The sequence below is a fragment of the Marmota flaviventris genome, chromosome 13 (genome assembly GCF_047511675.1).
Source record: "Marmota flaviventris isolate mMarFla1 chromosome 13, mMarFla1.hap1, whole genome shotgun sequence".
NCBI classification, from domain to species: domain Eukaryota; kingdom Metazoa; phylum Chordata; class Mammalia; order Rodentia; family Sciuridae; genus Marmota; species Marmota flaviventris.
Genome location: NC_092510.1, coordinates 18,330,908 through 18,344,520, shown reverse-complemented (window position 1 = coordinate 18,344,520; position 13,613 = coordinate 18,330,908). Strand labels below are relative to the sequence as shown.

General features: G+C 36.7%; 1 long non-coding RNA gene across 9 annotated transcripts in view; it reads left to right on the top strand.

The window, feature by feature from the left end:
- The window catches only part of LOC139701551 (uncharacterized), a 225,985-nt gene that overhangs the window by 113,001 nt on the left and 99,371 nt on the right, over positions 1–13,613 (top strand). The window contains exon 4 of one of the 9 annotated variants that reach the window (XR_011704075.1): positions 5,339–5,423. The exons of the other annotated variants lie outside the window; for them this stretch is intronic. This is a non-coding gene — a long non-coding RNA (uncharacterized lncRNA). The remainder of the gene's footprint in view (positions 1–5,338; positions 5,424–13,613) is intronic. 9 annotated transcript variants of the gene reach the window in all.

Genomic DNA, 13,613 nt, shown 5'->3' with positions numbered 1-13,613 from the left:
TACAAGGCAATTTCAGAGTTGATAGGAGCAACATATGGCAACTATATTCAGTACAATGGACATTTTCAAGCAATATCAACATGTAGTAAAGAATATAAACATTTAGATCACAGGACATTACTAAAAATCCCTTAACACTCCTTTCTTGCCTTTTGATTTCTGGGTCATTAACGTAAGAACTATTATCCAGCAAGGGTCATTTTTCTATTCTTCTTTACTAATGGAACAGTGTTATTATTTTCCCACCTCTGGTTTTGTGATATATGACCTTTCTTCAGTTTTCTAGAGGAGAAAACATGGTTTTATTTCTCATATGATGGAGCTCTTAACTCTCCCAGAGACAACGTTTCTCATTGTTTCTACTCTCTGAAGATGAAAAACTGACCTTTTGAGATTACAAAACTAATCCATGGATATGTTTATATTCCCTCTGAGGCCCGAATTGCAAGGTGCTGGAGAAAGAGGTTGGCATATTTATGACTGATAAGCTTCCCATGTTTGTTCCCTTTATTATTATAACAAAGATAAATCTGGGGTCATTTTATTCATGCAAATGTAAATTAGAGCAAGGTGGGCCCCAACTTCTCCTGATACAGAAACCAGACAGCTTTAACCAAAGAAGTAGGGTCAGGGGTATTTGCTTCCAGAGCTGCCCTACAGGGTGCACATGACACATTTGGGGAGTGCAGGCTGCCAAGAGCTGCCTTTTTGGTCATGTAGAGAAATGATGCAGTGACCCAGCAAATCCATAAGAGCAGAACTTCTCAAATTTAATGTAGTGAAGCATAATCTGGGATCTTATTAAAATAAGATTCTGATTAGACACATTTGAGATAATGCCCAGAGTCTTCAGTCTTAATAAGTTCCCAGTTGGTGTCAAGGTTGCCGGTGCAAGAGAAGTAAAGAAACCACTAAAGACATTCGAATTTCTTGCATAGATTCAAGAGAACATTCTAAACATATTTAAAGTTTTAGATTCAGTGTTACTAGGGGCTTCTAAATTATGTTTTTTAAAAGTATTTTTTAAACAGATGGGTAAAGAAATACTGTTTGAAGTTAATTTTTGTTATTGAAGAATAAAGTACATCTAAAAAATTGAGTAAATTGTGCTTTGTGCAATTTTCCCAAAGCCATTTAACCACCATCTGGGAATTCCATCACGTCCAGCTTCAAACCATTATTCTTTCTTGCCCACTTTTTCAATGGCTGCCACTATCCTGACTCCTGCAAGAAGAGATTAGTTTTGCCAGTTGTAAACTTTAACATAAACAAAATCATGCATTAGACTCTCTGTTGTTTCCAGCTTCTTTCACCATTATGTTCGTGGTATCCATCCACAATATTTGTTGCTTTTCGCTCCTCTACAGCACAGGCTGACAAACCTTTCATTTAAAGGATCATGTAGTAAATATTTTCAGATTTGAGGGCTATTGAACTCTGTGCCAACAGCTCAATTCTGCTACCATTGCTCAAAAGCAGCCAAATGCATCATCAATGAAACTCCACATCATGTACAAACACAAGAATGGAATCCTAATTAGATTGAGTTATGTTCCATGTATGTATATCATGTCAAATATACTCTACTGTTATGTATATCAAAAAATAAATAAATACAGCCATAGACAAAACATAAGCAAACAATCATGGCTTTGTGCCAATAAAGCTTTATTTCCAAAAATAAGTAGATATCAAATTTGGCCTATGAACAAAAGTTTACTGAATACTGTTCTATAATAGCCCATTGTAAGAACTGATCACAATTTATTTCTCTATTTTATTTATAATGAGTATATTAGTTTTATATTGCTGCTATAAAAATAATCACACATTTAGCAGCTTAAAATGATACAGACTTATTATATCACAGTTCTGTAGGTCAGAAGTCTAGGTGGGCTCAAGCATTTTCCTATTCTGGGTGTAACAAGGCTGAAATCAGTGTCTTTAGTCATGAGATCTTATCCAGAGGCTATGGGAAATCAACAGCTTCCTAAAACATCTGCTATCTGGCAGAGTCAATTCCCAGTAGTTGTGAGATTGGCTTTCCAATGGATGTTGCCTTTAGCTCCTGGAGGTTACTCTTGGTCCTTGCCTGTGGCCCTCTCCCATATTTCAGAGCCCACAAAGGCACATCTAGTATTCCTCACACTAATAGATATATCTTCATTATAAGTTATCTCGAAGTGTAAGTCTTATAATTTTGCTCTCTGGCAGAAATTGACCCTAAGACTGATTTTGAATGGGATATGCTTCATGGTGGGGAGGTTATAAGGGTGGAAATTCCAGCTTCCATCTGCCTCTAATAACTATCAGTGCTCATTAAAAACAACCCAGTACTTACTGAATGACTTAATTGGTTAAAGTCAGTTTGCTACACATTGCTAAAAACAATTTTGAACTTTATTCTGAAGGTAAATAGGTGGCAATAAAACAATTTAAGCAAGCAATTAGACTTTTTATTACAGAAGTTAGACTTTTTAATAAATAAGTTAGGCAGGAACAATATAGATGAGTGTTATGGTTAAAGCATATTTTTTTAAAAAAAGTAACAATCATAAGGAAGCTGGGATAGTGTCTGCCTTTGAGAAGTGGGCAAGAAAGAATAATGGTTTAGATTTAGAGTTGATTGAAGTGGTTAGGGTTAAGGACCCTGAGATGGATATGGTGGTCTACAGAGAATATTTTAGATTGAGACTTAATGGCCATTACTTAGAGATTAATTATACTTGGAGCATCAATTCCAGTGATAAGAAACTTACTTGGTACCCAGCAATGCTACGGACAAAGAACTAAGAAGGAATCAGGTATAAAGATAATGAGTTTAAAACTGATTATACTGAGATTAAGTCACCTGCAACCGATATAAATACAAACACTTATTCCAGAGTTAGCTATAGGGACTGGTGCCCAGCAGAGAAATTAGGCATAGAGGAAATCTGGAGAAGTTTTCTGCATGTAGATGATAATGGGAGGCATGATTGAATCAGTTCACCTAGAGAATGTGCACAAAGCAAGAAGAGTATTGTGGACAGAATCAGTGCATTTGCTATAGAAATAGGAAGGGAACCAGGAGCAGACACAATCTCTCTTAGATTCATCTCATGTTACAACTAAAATTGCAATCCCCAAATAATAAATGCTCTACTTAAAATATATAATATTGCATAGAGAAAATATTGACCTTGTCTTTGTCCTTTTTCATCAGAATCCATCAAAATTGTCTTTTCTATAGTTAAAACATTAGACACAATATTAATCAAATTATATGACCACACCAGAGATTGAATTAATGAGGAAGGGCTTCATAAATGGTGATGATTTTCATGATGCAGTGAGGTAGCCTCATTTTATTTTAATTAAAAATAGGCAATGGAGGACAAGTGAAAAGGGAAATGTCCCAGCTAGAGTTATGTTCAGGATTACAGAATATAAAGGAAAGTTTCCTTAAAGCGTGGAAATAGTTAAGAAGAGGCAGAGAGGGAGTTAGCATATCCCTATGTCTAATCCATTGGTAGATGTTGGTTATCACCAGCTTCTGATTATGAGGTTGGGAATTCCTCGTGATCTCCCTACAGTCTCCTAGCAGGGTCCCTACAATGAAATGCCTGCCAGGTGGACAAAAGTGAAAAGCAGGGCATGCTGGGAATGGAAGGCTTGGATCCACTCTGTCAGCCCAGCTGTCCTCAACCTGTGAAGAGTCTGCTGCCCTCTGGGCTCTTGAACACAATAGTCAAAGCGCATCAGTTCACGGGTTCCATGTTCATTTCATCCAGTAAAGGAGTTGCTTCATCCACAGGGCAGCAAAACAATATAAAATTAGAGGAGGGAATCAAATCAATAGTCAGTCCAGCAGGAGATAGTGTGTGTTCTCCTTTGAGCTGTTAGCAGGTGCACTGGGTGAATACAGATAAGTTGAAAAATGGCTGATTTGATAGACTGGTAGCAAACACATGCTTTGCCGGAGATGACTTTTTAAGTCACCATACATCAAAAAGACAGTGTCAGCCTTTGAGGATAAACCTGTGAAGCCTTGTTGTGCTCTTTGAACCATCTCTGAGACCCAGAGACTGAAAAAGGTCCTAAGTGTTCCTCTGAATCCATTGGGAGGATTGAAAGCTTCAAAGAGGAGCACCATCATATCCAAGGGGAAATACATTGATTGAAGGAACCAGTGTGAAATAGTCTTTAATAATTACCAGAAAGCTGGAATCGACTGGTGTTTTGCTGAGCTATATTTTATCTTTATTGGATTAACTGTGACACAGTAGGTTATGTCAAAGGGAATCTGCATGAATATTAAAAGTAAATGTGGTGTGAATAATAGATAACTTACATTAGATGCACCAGCATGCAGTAATTTTTATTCACCTACATAATTAGATTAAAACAAATCTGCTGAATAAAATACATTGTCTTACTATAATCTGGTTTGAAAACAGCCAAAAGTTATGACCACAAGGAAGTTTGCTGGTGCTTTACATATAAATACATAATTCACCCTAAGAAATGTTTTCCAAAAGGTTTCTGGTGGTTCTAAGAGTGGGTGATTATGAATATTAACAGCTTAGAGCCAGTAAGAAATATCCTTAAGGTCAAATAAGAACCTACAATGGTGATTCCAGAGTAAAGCCATCAACATGTAACTTTGATGTTCACCTCTGGGAAATTATGAGGAGCAACGAATTGTTTAGGGAAATTAATTTCGGGAAAGCCCTAATCCACAATCTTAAAGCCCACTATGATTATTTTTGCATGCCTATTTTCTTTTTTCTATTTCAGTTCTGAAAGATAAATTCATTTTTAAGTTATGTTGCTTTTTGTAGGCTAGGGAAAGCCTGCATTAAGATTTTTTTCTGGTGGATCTCAAAGCCTTCCTATCTGTAAGCTAATGTCTTCCACTTCCCATTGTCTCCCCAGCTCTTGCCATTTCCCATTGCTGGAAAATTCTGCTGGAATCTGCTTTAATGGCAGCTGAACTCCATGGTCTAATTCCATCCAAGTATGGATACTTGGGACTCTCCCATCCATATGCCTCTCTGTTCTCAGAGGCTTCTGAGTATCCTGGCCCACTGACAAATAAAATGTCCACATAGGGAAGTTTGGCTATGGATCAGCAAAGGCTATGGGAGCAGTGGCCATTACTTCTGCTGGATGACGTAAAGGCAGCAGGCTGGCAGATACTGTTGGAAGGCTCTCCCCAAAGGGCTGCATGGCTCATCAGGCAGGTGACAAGTATGGATGGATGCCCTGCTGGTTATTTCTGGTTCCCCACAGCTCTCTATTTCTGGCAAGGGATGGTGATGGGCTCTTTTTGCTGATCCTGTTTTCCTCCTCACAGTGCCCAGGTTTTACCTCCTGGTCCAGCTTCAATTTCCCTTTCCCAATCACAGTGACCAGGTGGCTGCATATCCTGATTTGCACAGGTAAGTCCTGATTTTGTCCCAGAATAATGATTAATAATGCCCCTTTGGCCTTTAAATTAAGTTGTCACCCTAATCTTTTCCAGTCCTGGTGGAGAGGACACTGTCTGAGTCTCCCAGACTTCTCTTGTAATTTGTTGTTACAGCACAAACTTGCATCCTATAGGGTCTTATGCTGGGTCCTTTAAAAGTCATAAAAATCAACTTTTGCAAATAAAAACTTTTGGCTCTCAAATACAGTTTGTCAGCTTTTATTCACCTATATAATTAGATTTGTAAAAATTACTGAATAAAATATATTGTTTTACTATAATCTGGTTTGAAAACACCACAAATTTATGGCCACATCCCAAGTTTATTTAACTGCCTTTCTCTCTTTGTCACGCCAATTCTTCATGAGACAGTGTAAATGAGTGAGTACGAAAAAGTGCAGGAAAGTCCAGAAAAAAACCCCAAAGTTTTGTAGCTATTTTCTCACTGTCCTCTCATTTTCAAACCCCCATTCACAAGCCATTACTACACGTCTTCTGTATCTAGTGTTAATTTCATGGAAAAACAGTCATGATCTCTATTAATTATTATTGTTTATATGCATTGTGTATGTATACTGAACACAGGTTGTCTCATTTTCTTGCAATAATCCTCTAGCATGAGTATTTTTATCATTCTCCTCATTCAACAGATGTGGTGATAGGTGCATTGAGAATATAACTTACCTGTGTAAGGTTAAGTAGCTTATAAATTCTTCAGCCAGAATTTGACTCCAGAGTTCATGTACTTAAAAGAAAAGAAGCTTTTAAACATACAAAGCATGCAGACCAACAGCTTGCCAGAATAATCAAAATATAGCATAGACTTCTGTTCCTAAGGGAGAGAAGGGTATAGTAAATCTGATCAGAAACCATTTTTCACTTCTGTAGTTTACCCCAATAACCCCAAATCCTCCTAGCAGCGGCTTCCAAAGGAGCTTTGTCCAGCTCCTCTTACAGAATGGACCAAAAACCTTCCCCCCAGGAATTGCTCTCTCCCCGTAATTATTCACATCTGTGTGAGTTTCATCTCAGAAGATATTTTCCTGCATGTAAATGACTGAATGGAGACTGCTGTTTGGCTGAAATCAGCAGCATGTCCAACCAAAGGCAGGATGTGAGCATGGCACCTGAGCTCCACCTACTGAGCTACTTCAGGCTGCTTTAAACCACAGAGCCCAGAAGCTAGACCTCATGTGCTCCCTGCATGCTGGCAGTAGGCTCTGAGGACCCCACATCAGTGAACAGGCCATCAAAGAAGCTGCCAAGATCAGATAACTTTTCACAGAGTTGAAGGGAGTATGATGGAGGCAAACCTGCAAATGTAAGCAGAGGTATGTATTAAAAAGAATGAATAAAAACAAATGAATAGGCTCTAGAAATCAAATTCAATGTGTGCATGCATCAGAGTAGAGATAATTTATTTTACAGGTCTCTCATGGGAGTTGATTATGTGTACACATAGAATAACTCTCCACTGTAAAGGTAGAGTGCCTGAAGACTGTCAAAGCCGTCACACTGAAATCACCCAGCAATCATCTAATCTCCATCCTAAATTCAATAAGTACATAGACCTATACACATAAGGTGAAATTAATATCTCAAAGGAAAGAAAATCTATTTTTCCTGATAAATAAAAGGATTTTTTTTTAGTGATGAATTAGGTCACACTGTGACTAGCAAATCTATCAGAATTAACACAAGTTAATTGTTCCCACATGTGGTGTTTGGGTTGTGATCCTCATTTGTGGCTTTCATTGTTCCCTTCTCAACATTTCACTGCAATCACAGATGTTTCCTAAGTATGTACCCCTTGTATTACTTTACATCCCTTTGCACAATGATGCTTGGCCAGTGTCTCCCATGGGGTTATGCTAGAGAATCTTGTATTATACTTTTTCCTTGATCAATGCAATGTATGCATGTAGGAGAAAATCAAATAGAATAGACTGGCTTATAAAATAAAGTGAGAGTCTGTCACTTCATCATTTTCTACTCTACTCTCCAAGGACGATCATGTTTAACTATTTCTATGTCTAGAGATTTGGAGAGTTAGACATAGATTTGAATAATTTCTTGTTAAGACTAATTCTTATACAAACTTTAGACAGTCTAGTTTTACATCATAGGATGATTGAAAAAGCGTCATTTTATATCATCCCCATTCTCAACTTTTGATGGTTATATCTGTATTTAGTGCTCTGAACAGTTACTTTTTCACTATGAGAGAAATCTGTAACCTCTCATTTTGTCTTCCATACATTTTTTTAATTTACATAAAATCCCCAATTTGTAAAATAAGAATTTTAAGCATATTTGTCCTTCTCTCCCTCTCACCTGCCAATCTGTCTTAAACATTTAATTATAGCTCTTGTTTTGACTACAGTTTGATTATAAAAGTTTACAGCACTAAAATATCTTAACAGCATTATAAATATATAAATACCATTTGCTATGAAGTCAAGGGGCATGCTGGTGTTATCTTTCATAGTTTGCAGTTCCTTTATCACCATTTTGCTTTCTATAATTTAAATCACAGTGCTCCTAATGCAGAGTCACTGTCTCTAGTCAAAATTAAAATCGTTGGTGAACTTTCTCCTTTCTTGTACATAAATTAAAATCATTCCACATTTTGGCTTGTTTTGTATTGGGGCCATGACTTGTATATTTTTTCCCTGGCATTTCTTATTGTGTGTGTGTGTGTATACAAGTGTGTGTGTATATATATAAGTTGTGTTTTTTTATCATGTGTCTCTAATGCTTTTCAGGTTCTTCAGGTTCTCTTTTATTTGATACATATCCCCATCTTTGAAGCGATTTTATTTAGATCCCACTAACACCATGTTTTGATTTTGACTAGTTATTTGGTAAACCTGCTACTCAGCTGCCCTCTTAGGATTTCATCTTATTGGATTCATATTTTTAACAGGTTGTCTCCCTTGAGTGCTAGAATATATCCTTGAGTAATTTCTTCTGAAAGAACGAATTAGAAGTCAATGTCCCAAATTCTTGCAGGTTTAGAATTATTTTGTTCCACTATTGTCATGTATGTAAAAAATAAAAAAAAGAATTATTTTGTTTTGCTCAGAATAACTCTATGTGTTTTTTGTTTGTTTGTTTTTAAAATCATCTTGCTTAGTGGTTTCCGACTCTTATTTCAAAATCCCTTGCTCTCCTTATCCATTCATACACTGAAGGGCATCGAGGTTGGCTCCACAGTTAAGCTATTGTGAATTGTGCTGCTATAAGCACTGATGTGGCTGTGTCCCTGTAGTATACTGTTTTTAAGTCCTTTGGGTATAGACCAAGGAGAGGGATAGCTCTGTCAAATGGTGGTTCCATTCCCAGTTTTCCAAGGAATCTCCATACTGCTTTCCATATTGTCTGCACCAATTTGCAGTCCCACCAGCAATGTATGAGTGTACCTTTTTCCCCACATCTTCGCCAACACTTATTGTTGTTTGTCTTCATAATAGCTGCCATTCTGACTGGTGTGAGATGATATCTTAGAGTAGTTTTGATGGGCATTTCTCTAATTGCTAGAGATGATGAACATTTTTTCATATATTTGTTCATTGATTGTATATCCTCTTCTGAGAAGTGTCTGTTCAGGTCCTTGGCCCATTTGTTGATTGGGTTGTTTTTTTGGTGCTTAGCTTTTTGAGTTCTTTATATACCCTAGAGATCAGTGCTCTATCTGATGTGTGAGGGGTAAAAATTTGTTCCCAGGATGTAGACTCTCTGTTCACCTCACAGATTGTTTCTTTTGCTGAGAAGAAACTTTTTAGTTTGAATCCATCCCATTTATTGATTCTTGGTTTTAATTCTTGCACTATAGGAGTCTTATTAAGGAAGTTGGGGCCTAATCCCACATGATGAAGATTAGGACCTACCTTTTCTTCTATTAGACGCAGAGTCTCTGGTTTAATTCCTAGGTCCTTGATCCACTTTGAGTTGAGTTTTGTGCATGGTGAGAGATAGGGATTTAATTTTATTTTGTGGCATGTGGATTTCCAGTTTTTCCAGCACCATTTGTTGAAGAAGGTATTTTTTCTCCAATGCATGTTTTTGCCACCTGTGACATATATACACAATGGAATTTTACTCAGAAATAAAAGAGAATATAATTATGGCATTTGCAGGTAAATGGATGGCATTTGCAGGTAAAAGGATGGCATTGGAGAAGATAATGCTAAGTGAAGTTAGCCAATCCCCCCAAAAACAAATGCTGAATGTTTTCTCTGATATAAGCAGGCTGATTCATACTGGGGTAGGGAGAGGGAGGATGGGAGGAATAGACTGAACTCTAGATAGGGCAGAGGGGTGGGAGGGAAAGGGAGGGGGCAGGGGTTAGCAAGGACAGTGGAATGTATAGACCTCATTATCCAAAGTACATGTATAAAGACATGAAGTGGTGTCAACATACTTTTTATATATCCAGAGATATGAAAAAGTGTGCTGCATGTGTGTAGTATAAATTATAATGCATTCCACTGTTATTTATTTTTTAAAAAGTCAATTTAAAAAAAGATCTCTTGATCTCTTATAGTGAGCAGGAATTTTTGTTCCATGACTTCTTTAATACTTTCCTCCTGTACTTTCTTTTTCATTCTGTCTGCTGTGTGTGCATGCATGTGTGTTAGTCACCTTTTGGTCACTTTAACAAATACCTCACATAAGGAACTTGTAAGGAGGAAAGGCTTATTTGGCTGGTAGTTTCAGTTCATGGATGCTTGGCATTACTTTGGGGCCTATGGCAAGACAGTACATTAAGAGGGGAGTTTGTGGTGGAGAAGACTGCTCACTTCGTTGTGCAAAAGACAGAGGGGGGGGGGAAAGAGGGAGAGGGAGAGAGAAAGGAGCTCAGGAGCAAACATCCCCTTCCAGGACATGCCCTCAATGACCTGGCTTCTGCCAAAGAGGCCCTACCTCTTAAACATTCCACCACCTCCCAAGAGCACCATCAGCAGGCAACTAACCTTTTAGCATATTGGACTTTGGGGAATATTGAAGATCCAAAACATGATACTCTGAGTATGTTTGGACTCCAGGACTGACCTTCAATACCCGCCCCCGCCCCATACACACACTTAGTATTTTATTTCTCTTTATTTTTTCTCTACATTGTGGAATCTTTCAAATTTTCTCTAAGTTTATTTTGACAATCATGTTTTCATTTTCCAAGAATATTTATGACTTATCTGATATCTCATTTCTTCTCAACCTATTCTTATCTTATTGATGATATAATATTTTGACTTTCTGAGAATCCTAATCACATTTTTTCAAGAATTTTTAAAATTGAAGTATTTACAGATAATTTGGATTCATATGCAATTGTAAGAAATAACACAAGGAGAACTTAAGCACACTTCATACTGTTTCTCCCAAATAATATCATAACCAGGACATTGACAATCCAATAGTCTTTTTCAGATTTCCTCAGTTTTACATGGACTGTTGTGTGTCCATGTGTGTGTATATATGTCTGATTTTATGCAATTTTATTATGTGTATAGGTTTGTATATCCCCTACCACAGTCAAGATGCTGGACAGTTACATTGTCACATCCCTTCTATTGACTTTTAAGAACCTTTTACCTTCTTCCCAACCCCCTCCATACCCTAAAAGTCACTGATCTGTTCTCTATTTCTAAAATTTTATCATTTTAAATATTATATAAATTAATTCAAACATTATGGAACTTTTTGGATTTTTTTAACTCAACACCAATTCTCTGAAAATTCATCCAAGTTGTCATATACTTAATATTTTGTTCCATCTTATTGTTGGTTATTATTCCATGGTATATACATATCAGTTTATTTAACCATTCACCTTCTGAAGGACATCCAATTATTTCCACTTTTTTGCTGTTGTGAGTAAGTCTGCTATGAATATTCATGTACAGATTTCATATTAACAAGTGTTCATTCTTTGGGATAAACACCTGTAATTGCTGGTGTTATAATTCCTATAATAGTTGCATGTTTAGTTTTATAGGAAACTGCCAAACTTTTGGTACTTTCATCACTACTTTCCAAAACAGCTGTACTAATGTATATGACCACCAGCAATGTATGTGTAACCAGTTTCTTCACGTCTTCAAGAGCATTCTGTGTTGTTACTATTTTCTTATTTTAGTCATTCTGAGAGATGCATAGTTCTTTAATTTGCATTTCTTCATTGGCTAATGATCTTTTCTTGTACTTATTTTCTGCCTGTACATCTTCTTTAGTGAAATGTCTCTATGTGTTTTTTACCCATTTTCTAATTGAATTTTTTTATTGCTGAGTTTTGAGAGTTCATTACATTTTCTATAGATTAGTCCTTTATTGCATATGTAGTTTATAAATACTTTCTCCCAGTCTCAAGCTTGCCTTTTTAGCTACTTTAAATAAGCTTTTGAAGAGCAAAAGTTTATTTTATAAATGTCCAATTTATCAAAGTTTCTTTTTTTCCCTTTTTTTTCATGCATCCTGTTAGAGTCTGTAAACAAGTCAAAAATAACACCTGGCATTTTGCCAGGGGAATGTTAGAGTTCGTAAACAAGTCTGGATGGTGCCTGGCAAAATGCCAGAGGGAGTGGTTTGAGAAGTAACAAAAGCAAGCCACTAAGTGTGGAGATTCCTTATTGGTTGACTGATGTATCTAGTTTATGCTAATTAGATAAGCTATGTGGAATGTATAAATACTGCTCCTGTCCTGCAATAAACGGCTCCCACTCCTGCTGTATCAACGTACACAAGTTATTCGTCACCCCCCCCCCCCCCCCCCCCCCCGGTTATTTTGCTGCAGCAGCCGGACTGCGGCACATCCAATATCAAATCTGAAATTTTTGCCTAATCCAAGTTCCCAAAACCTTTTTCTTAGGTTTTAATTTTCCAAAATTTTTATGTTTAAATTTTATTAATAAATACACAATTCATTTGAAGTTAATTTTTGCTTAATTGTGAGGTCTGAATCAAGGTTCTGTTGGAACCAACTCTATGTGAAATTACTCTAGTTCCATTTGTTGGAAGGGCTATATCACCTTTAGTTATGCTTTTGGACCTTTTCCAAAATCAGTTCAGCATATATCTGGAGTCTTTATTCTGTTCCATTGATATATGGGTCTCTCCTTCTGTCAATAAAATACCTTTTTGAGTACTGCAGCTATACACTAAGACTTAGTATGTAATAGAGCACGTCCTCCCACTTTATTTTTGTCAAGGTTGCTTTAGCTATTCCAGGGCTTCTTCTTTCTTGAATAAATTTTAGAATAAACTTTTCTATGTCCAGAGAAGCCTTTGGTGGGGATTTTAATAGGAATTGTAAACTGGTAGATCAATTTTGAAATAATTGACTTCGTTACCATGTCGATTCTTCCAGTTCGTGAACATCACATGTCTCCCCATTTATTTAGGTCTTCTTGCATTTCTTTCATCAGCGTTTTGTAATTGTCAGAATACAGATCCTATGAGTGTTTTGTTTTGTGTATTTAATTTACTTTGGAATAACTATAAGCAGTATTTTTTATTTTGGATTCCACATGTTTGTTGTTAGGATATTTTAAAAATCATTAACTTTTCTGTGGTGGTCTTGTGTATATTATGACCCTGCGGTAGTTATTAGTTTTAGGTATCCTTTTTTTTAGATCCCTTGGAATTTTGTATGTAGAAAATCCTGTCATCTGCAAATAGATATAATTTAATCTCTCCTTTTACAATCTGTGCATCTTTTTCATTATTTCTTGACTCATTTCAGTAGCTGGAACTTCCAACACTATTTCAAATAAGAGTAGAGGGAATGGACATCCTTGCTTTATAGTTGACCCAATGGTGAGAGCAATCAGTAGATGTGATGTTAGTTATATGTTTTTTGTAGATGCTCTTCATCAAGTTCATAGTTTGCCTCTGTTCAGGGAGCAAGCTCTCAATAGGTTAAATATTGTTAATCGTTTTCTCAAGATTGTAGTAATGGAAGATTCAGACATCCAACAGAAAAGATATGTTACCCCTAGAATATGCAGAAGAAGAGTTGCTTATTAGAAAAGAGGTAATGTCAATTGCAAAAAGCAATGAGAGGTAGGAGCCACAGTAGGTGGAATGGAAAGGAGAGGCAAGAAGTGGGAATGAAAACACAGGATCTTTGAAGTTCCCACTTTTTCACACCTTTCCTTAT